Source organism: Salvelinus sp. IW2-2015, unplaced genomic scaffold, assembly GCF_002910315.2.
Source record: "Salvelinus sp. IW2-2015 unplaced genomic scaffold, ASM291031v2 Un_scaffold1809, whole genome shotgun sequence".
NCBI lineage: Eukaryota > Metazoa > Chordata > Actinopteri > Salmoniformes > Salmonidae > Salvelinus > Salvelinus sp. IW2-2015.
The window spans coordinates 123,147-134,200 of NW_019943182.1; the positions used below are offsets into that span (position 1 = coordinate 123,147).

The 11,054-nt window shown below is 43.2% G+C and overlaps 1 pseudogene; it reads left to right on the plus strand.

The window, feature by feature from the left end:
* Positions 1-4,967, plus strand: part of LOC112072051 (interferon-induced protein 44-like) — a 21,113-nt pseudogene extending 16,146 nt beyond the window's left edge.
* Positions 4,968-11,054: the final 6,087 nt, after the last annotated feature.

Sequence of the window (11,054 nt, forward strand, 5' to 3'; positions counted from 1 at the left end):
GGCGACAGGATTCAGAATGCCATGTGACAATATACCTTAACAGATGGAATCCCACACTACGTTTTAACTTTGATATCCTTGTGGTTACAAATCTATCTATTTTACCTTTCACAATACAAGGACACTTGAAGAATGTTCTGATGTCCAAAGGTAGCAAGATGTGAGTTTCCTAGTTAACAAGCAGTTCACCTTGAGTTGGTCCAGTTCTGGAAGACGCGCTGACTCACAATTCTGGTCTCTGTCGTGTTTTCATACAGTTTCATAAACCCCATGGGCTCCCTTGCAGCCGGAGTGTACACTGGATATCGCAAGCATGCAACTCCGATGACCGAGATCCACTGTGTGGTGTACGTCGTGGACCCAGCCAGAAGTTTCTCAATGTCTGCTGAAAGCGGGATGATGACAAGTTTGGCTGCTATCTGCAAAAGAGCATTCAGCATGTCTGAGTGAATAAACCCTTAGTGCCTTTATTATAGTTTCATAAGGACCACAAGGGTGCTCTTTTTATAAGATAATCTACACTAAAAGTAGGTATTTTAAGTAGTGCCTTCGGAAAGTATTCAGACCCCTTAATTTTTTCACATTTGTTAGGTTAAATGTGATATTCTGTTTTTCATCTTTTATTAAATTAGCCAACATTTCTAAAAACCTGTTTCTGCTTGTCATTATTGTGTATTTGTGGTAGATTGATGGAAAAAATATTTATACATTTTAGATAACCATTTACAGCCTTCTTCTAAAATGTATTACATTTCGTTTTTTTACCCCATGATGACAAAGCAGAGAAACAGGTTTTTAGAAATTTTTGCTAAATTATTCAAATAAAAAACAGAAAAATCACATTTTTCAGACCCTTTATTTCAGCTTAGCTTGACTTGTCTTGATGCTACAAGCTTGGCACATCTGTATTTGGGGAGTTTCTCCCATCTTCTCTGCTGATCCTCTCAGGTTGGATGGGAGCTTGCTGCACAAGCTAATTTCAAGGTCTCTTCAGAGATGTTCGATCAGGTTCCAGACCTGGCTCTGCTGGGCAGTTCAAGGACATTCAGAAACTTGTCCCGAAGCCACTCCTGCGTTTCTTGGCTGTGTGCTTAAGGATCGTTGTCCTGTTGAAAGGGTTGAACCTTCGCCCCAGTCTTGAGGTCTGACGCTCTGTAGCAGGTTTTCATCAACGGACCTCTGTACTTTGCTCTGTTAATCTTTGCCTCGATCCTAACTAGTATTCCAGTCCCTGCCACTGAAAAACATTCCCACAGTATTGATGCTGCCACCACCATGCTTCACCGTAGTGGTTAGTGCCAGGTTTCTTCCAGATGTGACGTTTGGCATTCAGGCCGAAGAGTTTCATCAGACCAGAGAATCTTGTTTCTCATGGTTTGAGAGTCTTTAGGTGCCTTTTGGCAAACTCCAAGCGGGCTGTCATGTTCCTTTTACTGAGGAGGTGGCTCTGCCTCGACACATCCTGTTCTCGCGCTCTACGGACAATTCCTTCAACCTCATGGCTTGTTTTTGCTCTGGCATGCACTGTGGACCTTATATAGACAGGCGTGTGCCTTTCCAAATCATGTCCAATCAATTGAAATTTACCACAGGTGGATTCCAATCAAGTTGTAGAATATCTTAAGGATGATCAATGGAAACAGGATGCACCTGGAAACAGGACGCACCACATCACTACTCTGGACGGTTCTGAATATGTGGACAATTACAAATACCTAGGAGTCTGGTTAGACTGTTAAACTCTCCTTCCAGACTCATATTAAGCCATCTCCAATCCAAAATTAAATCTAGGATCGGCTTCCTATTTCCAAAAAAGCTCCTTCACTCATGCTGCCAAACATACCCTTCATAAAACTGACTATCCTACGATCTTGACTTCGGCGATGCCATTTACAAAATAGCCTCCAACACTCTACTCAGCAAATTGGATGCAGTCTATCACAGTGCCATCCTTTCGTCACCAAAGCCCCATATACTACCCACCACTGCGACCTGTATGCTCTCGTTGGCTGGCCCTCGCTTCATATTGTCGCCAAACCCACTGGCTCCAGGTCATCTATAAGTCTTTGCTAGGTAAAGCCCCGCCTTATCTCAGCTCACTGGTCACCATAGCACCACCCACCCGTAGCACGCGCCCTCCAGCAGGTATATTTCACTGGTCACCCCCAAAGCCAATTCCTACTTTGGCAGCCTCCTTACAGTCTCTGCTGCCAATGACTGGAACGAATTGCAAAAATCACTGAAACTGGAGACTCATATCTCCCTCACTAACTTTAAGCATCAGCTATCGAGGCAGCTAACAGATCATTGCACCTGTACATAGCCCATCAATTTGTAAGTCGCTCTGGATAAGAGCGTCTGCTAAATGACTTAAAATGTAAATGTAAATCTGTAAATGCCCATCCAAATACCTCATCCCTATGTTATGTATTTTATTTATATATATTTTTTTTGCTCCCTTTGCACCCCAGTAATCTCTACTTGCACATTCATCTTCTGCACACTATCACTCCAGTGTTTATTTGCAAAATATGTAATTATTTCACCACTACGGCCTATTTATTGCCTTACCTTCCTAATCTTACTTATTTGCACACACTGTATATAGACTTTTCTATTGTGTTATTGACTGTACATTTGTTTATTCCATGTGTAACTCTGTGTTGTTGTTTGTGTCACACTGCTTTGGCCGTCACAGTTGTAAACGAGAACTTGTTCTCAACTGGCCTACCTGGTTAAATAAAGGTGAAATATATATCTTTTTAAATAGGCATAGTTCATAGGGTTGGTTCTGGCATGTGTCTGGCTATCTTAATTATAAATATATTCTGGGGTTCTGCCAGAGGTCCTGAGGCGCGGCTCATGTCGCCCCCTCTCATATCTTTACCAGCACAGGCAGGAACCAAGGATTACTTATGACACGAAGACAAGATAACATTTTCAACATTTATCAACATTCATTGTTATGATGAATGTTTTTACCATACTCCTTTAAATTTCATTAATATTTATTAAAAGGATTACTCTTCTGCTTTTACTCAATGATTGTTGTAAAATTGTTTGCTGTTTGTACCGACTGCATCTCTACATGTTCTTATGTTGGATGTCTCTCTTCTGTCTTTCTGAAAGTTTGGACAACTGTAAGCAAGTCTGAGTGAGTCAGGCCTAGATATGTGCAGATATTTATTCAGCATTTAGTTCTTTTATATGAAAATACTGTATTGAACAAAGTACAATGAGCAGTATACAGTTGAATGTCTTATCTGACCAATAGCAGTACAGACTCTACAGAGAAGGTGGTAGACAACCATACAATACTACATACACATATTGTATCTAATACAGTACACTGAGGGACAAAACATTAAGAACACCTCTTTCCATGACAGACTGACCAGGTGAAGCCAGGTGAAAGCTATGATCCCTTATTGATGTCACCTGTTAAATGCACTTCAATCTGCGTAGATGAAGGGGAGGAAACAGGTTAAAGACAGATTGTTAAACCTTGAGACAATCGAGACATGGATTGTGTTGTGTGCCATTCAGATTGTGAATGGGCAAGACAAAAGACTGAAGTGCCTATGAACAGGTATGGAGTAGGTGCAGGCGCACCGGTTTGGTCAAGAACTGAAACCTGCTGGGTTTTTCACACTCAACAGTTTCCCGTGTGTTTTAAAGTCCACCACCCAAACGACATCAATATTAGCAAGGTGTTCCTAATGTTTGTATAATCATGTTAAATTGTAACTGGGCAAAAGTCAGAATGGAATAGCCTCAGAGAATTAAGATAAAAAAATATTAAAGCCATAACTAAAAGTTGCCATTTAAACATCCAGGATCAGTGTATTCCCTAAATCCTAAGCTACCCATTAGAAGGTAAAATCCAAACTGACTTCAGATCAGTATCACACATACACCCTAGTCACTCAGACTTCTGGTCCTCAGCCTGATAGATGTCATCAAAGTAGTTGTCAATGTAGCGAAGCATCTGGACCACGGCAGTGAGCAAGGTGAGTGTGTGTCTGGGTGTGTCCCAGTCCTGTGTCCTGCCAGTGAAGAACTACAGTCGTGAGCTTGAGCTGGACATCCACACAGACATCCTCCTGCTCACTGCCGTGGTCCAGATGCTTCGCTACATTGACGACTACTTTGATGACATCTATCAGGCTGAGGACCAGAAGTCTGAGTGACTMGGGGTGTATGTSTGATACTGATCTGAAGTCAGTTTTGGATTTACCTTCTAATGGGTACGCTTAGGATTAGGGGGAATACACTGATCCTGGATGTGTTTAAATGGCAACTTTTAGTTATGGCTTTATATATTTTTTTATCTTAATTCTCTGAGGCTATTCCATTCTGACTTTTCCCAGTTACAATTTACATTGATTATAGCAAACATTAGGAACACCTTGCTAATATTGATGTCGTTTGGGTGGTGGACCTTTCTTAAAACACACGGGAAACTGTTGAGTGTGAAAAACCCAGCAGGGTTTCAGTTCTTGACACAAACCGGTGCGCCTGCCACCTACTACCATACCCTGTTCATAGGCACTTCAGTCTTTTGTCTTGCCCATTCACAATCTGAATGGCACACATACACAATCCATGTCTCGATTGTCTCAAGGTTTAACAATCTGTCTTTAACCTGTTTCCTCCCCTTCATCTACGCAGATTGAAGTGCATTTAACAGGTGACATCAATAAGGGATCATAGCTTTTCACCTGGCTTCACCTGGTCAGTCTGTCATGGAAAGAGGTGTTCTTAATGTTTTGTCCTCTCAGTGTACTGTATTAGATACAATATGTGTATGTAGTATTGTATGGTTGTCTACCACACTTCTCTGTAGAGTCTGTACTGCTATTGGTCAGATAAGACATTCAACTGTATACTGCTCATTGTACTTTGTTCAATACAGTATTTTCATATAAAAGAACTAAATGCTGAATAAATATCTGCCACATATCTAGGACCTGACTCACTCAGACTTGCTCTACAGTTGTCCAAAMTTTCAGAAAGACAGAGAGAGACATCCAACATAAGAGACATGTAGAGATGCAGTCTGGTACAAACAGCAAACAATTTTACAACAATCATTGAGTAAAAGCAGAAGAGTAAATCCTTTTAATGAAATATTAATGAAATATTAAAGGAGTATGGTAAAAACATTCATCAGTAACAATAATGTTGATAATGTTGAAAATGTTATCTTGTCTTCGTGTCATAAGTAATCCTTGGTTCCTGCCTGTGCTTGGTAAAGATATGAGAGGGGGCGACATGAGCCGCAGCCTCAGGACCGTCTGGCAGAACGCCCAGAATATATTCTATAAATTAAGATAGGAGACGGTGCCAGACACATGCCAGAACCAACCCTATGAACTATGCCTATTTAAAAAAGATATATATTTCACCTTTATTTAACCAGGTAGGCCAGTTGAGAACAAGTTCTCGTTTACAACTGTGACCTGGCCAAGATTAAGCAAAGCAGTGTGACACAAACAACAACACAGAGTTACACATGGAATAAACAAATGTACAGTCAATAACACAATAGAAAAGTCTATATACAGTGTGTGCAAATTAAGTAAGATTAGGGAGGTAAGGCAATAAATAGGCCGTAGTGGTGAAATAATTACAATTTTGCAAATAAACACTGGAGTGATAGATGTGCAGAAGATGAATGTGCAAGTAGAGATACTGGGGTGCAAAGGAGCAAAAAATATATATATAAATAAAATACATAACATAGGGATGAGGTATTTGGATGGGCTATTTACAGATTTACATTTACAGTTTTAAGTCATTTAGCAGACGCTCTTATCCAGAGCGACTTACAAATTGATGGGCTATGTACAGTGCAATGATCTGTTAGCTGCTCTGATAGCTGATGCTTAAAGTTAGTGAGGGAGATATGAGTCTCCAGTTTCAGTGATTTTTGCAATTCGTTCCAGTCATTGGCAGCAGAGAACTGTAAGGAAAGGCTGCCAAGTAGGAATTGGCTTTGGGGGTGACCAGTGAAATATACCTGCTGGAGGCGTGCTACGGGTGGGTGGTGCATATGGTGACCAGTGAGCTGAGATAAGGCGGGGCTTTACCTAGCAAAGACTTATAGATGACCTGGAGCCAGTGGGTTTGGCGACAAATATGAAGCGAGGGCCAGCCAACGAGAGCATACAGGTCGCAGTGGTGGGTAGTATATGGGGCTGTTGGTGACGAAAGGATGGCACTGTGATAGACTGCATCCAATTTGTGAGTAGAGTGTTGGAGGCTATTTTGTAAATGGCATCGCCGAAGTCAAGGATCGGTAGGATAGTCAGTTTTAGACGAGGGTATGTTTGGCAGCATGAGTGAGGATGCTTTTTGCGAAATAGGAGCCGATCCTAGATTTAATTTTGGATTGGAGATGCTTAATATGAGTCTGGAAGGAGAGTTTACAGTCTAACCAGACTCCTAGGTATTTGTAATTGTCCACATATTCAGAACCGTCCAGAGTAGTGATGTGGTGCGTCCTGTTTCCAGGTGCATCCTGTTTCCATTGATCATCCTTAAGATKATTCTACAACTTGATTGGAATCCACCTGTGGTAAATTCAATTGATTGGACATGATTTGGAAAGGCACACGCCTGTCTATATAAGGTCCCACAGTGCATGCCAGAGCAAAAACCAAGCCATGAGGTTGAAGGAATTGTCCGTAGAGCGCYGAGACAGGATTGTGTCGAGGSAGAGCCACTCCTCAGTAAAAGGAACATGACAGCCCGCTTGGAGTTTGCCAAAAGGCACCTAAAGACTCTCAAACCATGAGAAACAAGATTCTCTGGTCTGATGAAACTCTTCGGCCTGAATGCCAAACGTCACATCTGGAAGAAACCTGGCACTACCACTACGGTGAAGCATGGTGGTGGCAGCATCATACTGTGGGAATGTTTTTCAGTGGCAGGGACTGGAATACTAGTTAGGATCGAGGCAAAGATGAACAGAGCAAAGTACAGAGGTCCTTGATGAAAACCTGCTACAGAGCGCTCAGGACCTCAGACTGGGGCGAAGGTTCAACCTTTCAACAGGACAACGATCCTAAGCACACAGCCAAGACAACGCAGGAGTGGCTTCGGGACAAGTTTCTGAATGTCCTTGAACTGCCCAGCCAGAGCCAGGTCTGGAACCTGATCGAACATCTCTGAAGAGACCTGAAATTAGCTGTGCAGCAATGCTCCCCATCCAACCTGAGAGGATCAGCAGAGAAGAATGGGAGAAACTCCCCAAATACAGATGTGCCAAGCTTGTAGCATCATTCCTAAGAAGACTCAAGGCTATAATCGCTGCCAATGGGGCTTCAACAAAGTACTGAATAAAGGGTCTGAATGTGATTTTTCTGTTTTTTATTTTGAATAAATTAGCAAAAATTTCTAAAAACCTGTTTCTGCTTTGTCATCATGGGGTATTTTGTGTAGATTCATGAGGGAAAAAACGAATGTAATACATTTTAGAAGAAGGCTGTAAATGTTATCTAAAATGTATTCAATATTTTTTTCCCATCAATCTACACAAAATACACAATAATGACAAAGCAGAAACAGGTTTTTAGAAATGTTGGCTAATTTATAAAAGATGAAAAACAGAAATATCACATTTACCTAACAAAATGTGAAAAAATTMAAGGGGTCTGAATACTTTCCGAAGGCACTACTTAAAATACCTACTTTTSAAGTGGTAGATTATCTTATAAAAAGGAGCACCTTGTGGTCCTTATGAAACTATAATAAAGGCACTAAGGGCTTTATTCACTCAGACATCTGAATGCTCTTCTTGCAGATAGCAGCCAACTTGTCCRTCAGCTTAGCAGACATCTGAGAAACTTTGCTGGCGTCCACGACGTACACACACAGTGGATCTGGTCATTCGGAGTTGCATGCTTGCGATATCCAGGTACACCCGGCTGCAAGGGAGCCATGGGGTTGAACTGTAAATGACAAACACAGACAGAGACAGAATTGTGAGTCAGCGGTCTTCCAGAACTGGACCAACGTTCTAGGGTGAACTGAACTTGTTAAATAGGAAARCCTCACATCTTGCTACTTTGACATCAGAACATTCTCAAGTGTCTTGTATTGTGAAAGGTAAAATAATAGATTTGTTCAACCACAGGATATCAAAGTTAAAGTAGTGTGGGATTCCATCTAGTTAAGGTATATTGTCAACATTGGCACGACTCTGTCGCCCTTTGCCCATTCAGAATGCTTGGTCTAAACAATCAGTTTTATGACATTCAACAGAAGATCCCAACGAATGGTCCTCCTCAACCGTTTGTTTGTATTGTGCCTCTACATACCTRGTATCTGTCCTGAACGTGGCTCTTGTATTGGCTGACTATGTCATCCATGTCCAGACCACCCCTGTAACCTCCTCCAGGTCCATGGTGTCACACAGGATCAGTGGTAGAGGCTTACCGCCTTTCYCTGACTTAATGGAGAAGGTACGGAACTATGGAAAGACAAGATAGTCAGCACATGAAATGTAGCTTTGCGATGCACACTGCAGAAAACACCAGAAGAAGAATCATCACTGAATTATCACAGTGATTTATTGTAATGTTTGTTTATGTGTCAGTTAACTCCATAGGGAGGGTGACAACTAGAATTTTACAATTAAAAAAAAAAAGTATTTCATTCATTCATGCACGACGCACGCCGCGACGCGCACGCACGCACGCACGCACGACGCACAGCACCACGCACGCATTCGCCGCACGCACGCACGCACAGCAGCAGCACAACACACACACACACCACACACACCACACACACACACACACACACACACACACACACACACACACACACACACACACACACACAACACATTCACACACAAACACATCACCTGTGTGGTGAGCCTTCTGTCTGCACTGCCAGCGATGGTATGTTTCCTCTGAAGATAGAGTTGATGGTATTGACGAAGCTGGACTTGCCAGCACAGACCTGACCCACCAACAGAACACTGGCCTGGACCACTGACTTTACCTCAAGCCTATAGTTCTGGATGTTCTACTTCAATTGTTCTTTAATCCTACAATTTTTTATAATAATTGAATTAATGTATTTTTAGTATGTGTGGTGCAGGCATGTGTGTGGTGCAGGCATGTGTGTGGTTAGGTTCAAAGACAGTAATACTTACTCAGATGTCCAAAGTGCGTTTCTCCAGGGCTTTGCCAGATGATCTCCTAACTCTGTATGGACAGAAATGGGGGTAATATGTACTGTATCAATGGGCATACATTGTTCCAGGGTGTCTTCAAAGGTCTGTAAGTCTAATCCTGTTCGTTACATTAAAAAAGTAGACAAAGTAGTCCACTATAAAAGGAATATGGTACCATGTGAGATTTGTCCTAAGTGACTGTCACTCACCCTCCACTCTGTGGACCTCACACTCTGTCAACACCAGGTCGTTGCCATGCGTCTCTGCAGCATTGACTTTGTAATGATTTMCTGKTATACAACTGACCTGGGCTTTATTGCCATTCAGAAACCACAAGACACCAACATTAAGACCATGCTTTCTATCTGTGAAACCATACTGGCCGTCGGGGGTATTGGCGGACGGGGCCACAGTGTCTCCCGACCCCTCCTGTCTCAGCCTCCAGTATCTAAACTGCAAAGGTTTATGTGTCGGGGGGCTAGAGAGAAGGCATAGTCCTGGGACTATGCCTCAGGACTACCTGGCATGATGACTCCTTGCTGTCCCCAGTTGTAATGGATTTCCTCTTCGTCTGAGGAGGAGTAGCAAGGATCGGACCAATGTGCAGCGTGGCAAGTATCCATAATGAGATATTTAATAACTCAACAGAACACTAAACAAAATAACAAAAGTACAAACAAACAACCGAAACAGTYCCGTATGGTGCAAACACTAACACAGGAAACAATCACCCACCAACACCGGACCAAGCAGCGGTAAATTGGAGCAGTGCAAACTGGACTATGAGACAACTTGAGAGGAGATAGAGAGGTGGTCGGTCGACCCAGGGAGAGTGCCGGAGCCCGCCTGGGATTCTCTGGAACAGTGCGAGGAGGGATACAGGAGAATGGAGTTGGCGAAAAGAACACGGCAGAGCAACAGGTACGAGAGGCAGCCCCCCAAAACATTTGGGGAGGGGCACGAAACCTGCCCGCCATACCGGAGCTGCCCCTCATCCGAGGTGCCCGTCAGTCCAGAGGCGCCCCTCAGTCAAGAAGGCACCCCTCCAGTCCAGAGGTCAGCCCCTAAGTCAGTGCTGCTCACCTACTAGGGATCTCCACATCCGGGGTTGGTGGGGGTCGCCACTCCTAAGGTGGCACATTAAGTGGCCGAGACTGGTGTGAGTGGTGTCTCGTCCCGCTCAGAGCCGCCACCTCGCCGGGTGAAATGCCCACCCAGACCCTCCCTATAGGTTCAGGTTTAGGCGGTCCGGATTCCGCACCTTTGGGGGGGGGGGGGGTGACGTGTGTCACGAGTAGTGTCTGACCTGCTTGTTCCTTTTTTTATGTTCTTTTTTTGTTTGGTTCTAGGGCGTGAGTTGGGGTGGGCTTCTATGTTTGTTTCTTCTATGTTTTGTTCTGTATGTTTAATATTTCGTATGTGTTGGCCTGTATGGTTCTCAATCTGAGCAGGTGATCAGTCGCTTGTCTCTCGATTGGGAGCCATATTTAGGTAGGCCTGTTTTCTATTGTGTTTGTGTAGTGGTTGGTTTCTGTTTTCAGTGTTTGCACCATTCGGACGTGATCGGTTTTCTTTTGATTCTCTTGTTCTTTTTTTTGTATTCATTCTCGGCCTTAACAGTTTTATGATTACTGTACGCACGCTGATTTTGGTCGTCTCGTCTTTCTTTCCACCAACGAAGCCGTTACACCAGTCCACCTGGTGTGCTGCTGCTGCTCCGTTTCCAGATGTTGCTGCGCTGCGGCTATGGAGACCCTGTTCAGGCAGACGTGGCGCTCTTGTCCCAACCTGCTGTTTCAGACTCTCTCCTTACCGCATCTGCTGTCCTCTAACTCTTGAATGCTCGGCTTTGAAAACCAACTGA